Below are 3,796 nucleotides of genomic sequence, written 5' to 3'. Positions count from 1 at the left end.
TGAGGTGCAGGAGGGCGGGGCCTGGAGCTCCCTGCTGGTGCCCGCTGGAGGTCGCCGCCGGCTGTGGGGAGGACACATTTCCAGTGATGTCAGGGGGTATGGCATATGCTAATGAGTTATGCTAATGAGTCCCCCTAGCTCTTTTTCTACGAAATGACCCCTGCAAGGAACAGGCTGATTAGTGGTTCTCAGTGCAGTGGGATCCGCTTTGCTTTCTAGGGGTTAACTATTGAAGCCAAATGTGGGACACCCCCAGCTGTTAGTTGACTAACTTAGCAAAATTCGTGCCTGGTCTCTGTGTTCTTCTTGAATTTTACCTACAGACTACAGAGATCAGATCCCCCGGAGAAACATGACTGTTTTGCAGAGTGGACTCTATGGCCACCGTACCCCGCTCACGTCCTTCCCCTCCACAGGTTCTACCCCTAAATCTCCAGGAACTTCCCAACCTGGAGCTGGCAACCCTAGCTTTTGTTTTCTGTTCCTGGAGAAAAAGAACAGGGCGAAGGTCACTAAATTAATAGCGTTTAATGGGTTGTTAGTTCTGTGGAAGGAAAGGTTGGCTGATACCCTTGGACGGATGTGGAACAGGCTTGTTTGCCTCCAGATCCCAATCTGAGTAGTTGGCCTATTCTTGGCAAACAGAGTTTCCGCCTCTTGCCAAGCTGAGCACCCTTCAAAAGCATCTGGCGGGAGGAACGGGCTGTCGGAGGTCAGGAGTGAATTTGTGGGTGAGAGAACAGATGTTGTTTTGCTGCAGAATGGAAGAGATCCCAAGTTAAGTATACGCACGGATGTATGCGCTGGACAGCTAGCATTCGGAATGATTTCTTTATTGTTGGAATGGTACGCCGGAACACCTTTGGGACTGTTTTTTTAGAAGAAATCGTATTTATTTATTTTGTTCATTTCCCATTACGCCAGTTTGGTGTGGTGGTTGGGAGCGCGGACTCTAATCTGGGAGAGCTGGGTTTGATCCCCCACTCCGCCATGTGCAGCGGCTGGGGTGACCTTGGGTCAGTCACAAGTTCTCTCAGAGCTGTTCTCTCAAGGACAGTTTCTGGAAAGAGCTCTTTCAGCCCCACCGACCTCACAGGGTGTCTGTCATGGGGAGGGGAAGGGAAAGGAGATTGTAAGCCGCTCTGAGACTCCAAGTGAAGGGCGGGGTATAAATCCAATCTCTTCTTCTTCTTATACACCACCTCTTTCCCCAACGGGCATTCAAAGAGGCTTACATATTTCTCTACTCTGTTTTATCTTCACAACAGCCCTGTGAGGTAGGTTAGGCCAAGAGTGTGTGAGTGGCCCAAGGCCAGCCAGCCAGCTTCCATAGCACAAGCAGGAATTGGAACCTGGGTCTCTCAGACCCAGATACTAGTCCGATACTCTTAACCTCTACACCACACTGACTTACACCTCGCCTTTATTACTAAATCAGTAAGCGGTACACACAGCAATGAATAGGGTTGCCAGACACACACACACACACGTGGAGGTGGGGGTCTCCCGCGGCCAGACCCCTCTGTCCAGCTGCCTATCTGCTGGCTGGCAGGGGGAACTTACCCTGAAAAAGAAGGAGGCTCTGGCGATATGCAGCGACATACCTATGTCACTGCCCATGTGACCTGGAAGTGATGTCCTCACGCTGGAGTGACATTCTGGTATTGGGGGAAAAACTCTATGGTAGAAACCAAATCTACCATAGAGTTTTTGCCCCAATACCAGAGCATTGCCCTTATGTCCCCGATGTGATGATGTCACTTCCAGTCACTTCCTCCTTCCTGCTCCCAGTAAGCCCCCCCCCAAAGAGGGACCTGACCAGGGCTCATTTCGTAGAAAAAGAGCTAGGGGAACTCATTAGCATAACTCATTAGCATATGCCCCACCCCTGACATCAGGGGCCCGGCGGTGGACCTGCAAGGCCAGTGGGAGTGCGAGGAAGCCCCGCCAAGGCCCTCCCTGGCCCCAGGCAGGCAGGGGTGGGGAGAGGCGGGGAGGAAGCAACTTACCTTCCCTCTTCTCCTGCCTCCTCCTGGCTGAATGAGGGCTGGAAGTGGGGCGGCCGGAAGCAGGGGGCGGGGCTTCGTCATGTGCCCCGCCCCCCTGCATCTCACCCGGGGGAACTGCGTTCCCCCGCGATCCCCCCCGAAATGACCTCTGGACCTGACAACCCTAGCAATGAATGAAACCTAAAAATGACTGATGGGATAAAAACAATTATAGGAAAACAACGTAAAAACCGTACATGATCTCAGAGTCACCTGAAATCGGAAAGGAACACAGGTTCTGATGCCATCTAAAAATACGAAATTAAAATATTTCTTTACATCATTTGTACTCCGCCTTTCTCCTCAACGGGGCCCCAAACCCGCTTACATCATTCTCCTCCCTTCCATTTTACCCTCACAACAACCCAGTTATGTAGGTTAGGCTGAGAGTGCATGACTCTCCCTCCTCACAACAGACACCCTCTGAGGTAGGTGGGGCTGAGAGAGCTCTTTCGAGGACTGCTCGTGAGAGAACAGCTCTGAGAGAACTTGTGACTGGCCCAAGGTCAAGATTCCATGGCAGAGTTGGGATTCGAACCTGCGTCTCCCAGATCCTAGACTGACACTCTAGGCTCCATACAAGAGTGCCTCTCAAGCCAAATTGCAGTGGTTGGTAGAATTGTGTCCTTGCAGACACACTCCGGTGTGGAGTAGTGGTTAGACCGTTGGCACAGGGTGAGCTGTAATTCCGGGGGATCTCCAGTTCTCACCTGGAGGCTGGCAAACCTAGCCTCCCAACAAAATTTCAAGCAGCTTGGAGGTCACATGAAAAGGTCTGATGCTGAGTTTTCCCATGGAGTCTCTCATTCCAAGGGAGAACTAGTTGAATAGAGGGTTCGACCTAACAGAACACCCAGGGGTAATTTCCTGCAGGAGCGCACAGGAGCGGGGTTCCGGCAGTAAAGAGCCCAGGGGGCGGGCACATGCAACAAGCCCCACCCCCTGCTCCCAGCAGTCCTAAGAGCAAGAAGCAGCCAGGTAAGTTGCAGAGCTCCCCCTGCCCCCCCCCGGTTCAAAACAGTCCAGTGGCACCTTTAAGACCAGGTTTTATTCAGGTACAAGTTCTCCCTCCTCTGCGAGGATAGATCTGCATGTCCCCCCCCCAATAGCTAGCAATCCAAAACAGTCCAGTGGAGCCTGAGCGGTGGGTGTTTCCTTCCGACACACTTCCGGTGATGTCAAGGGGCGTGGCATATGCAAATAAGCTATGCTGATGAGTTATGCTAATGAGCCCCTGCACCTCTTTTTCTACGAAATGACCCCTGGGAACACCACAATCGGAACGTGTGTATCTCGTCCCTTGCGCATGGACTCAACCACCAGTCGACAGCAGCTGGGAATCAACAGGCTTTCGACTTACCAAGGGCTGAGAAACCAAAAGGTTGCCAACCTACAGGTGGCACCTGGCGATCCCCCCACTATTGCTGTTGATCAACCGAGATCAGTTCCCCTGGAGAAAATGGCTGCTTTGGAGGGTGGGCTCTTTGGCCTTGAACCCTGCTGAGGCTCCTCCTCTCCCGAAACCGCAGCCTCCCCAGGCTCCACCCCCAAGATCTCCAGGTATTTCCCAACCCGGAGCCGACACCCCCAGAAATCAAGCAATGCATTCGTAACCAGGATGTAGCCAAAGTCCTGTTCTTTATTCGTCTCCTTGAGGAGTCGGGTAGAAAGAGCGAAGGGTACCGAATCAAAAGAAATCTCCTTGTGGTGTCCTCCACAAGGTCATTGGGTTATCTCGCCTCCTCCTT

The sequence above is a fragment of the Gekko japonicus genome, unplaced genomic scaffold, assembly GCF_001447785.1.
Source record: "Gekko japonicus isolate JY-2015 unplaced genomic scaffold, Gekko_japonicus_V1.1 scaffold3959, whole genome shotgun sequence".
Lineage (NCBI taxonomy): Eukaryota > Metazoa > Chordata > Lepidosauria > Squamata > Gekkonidae > Gekko > Gekko japonicus.
Note: the sequence above shows the minus strand (reverse complement) of the source record.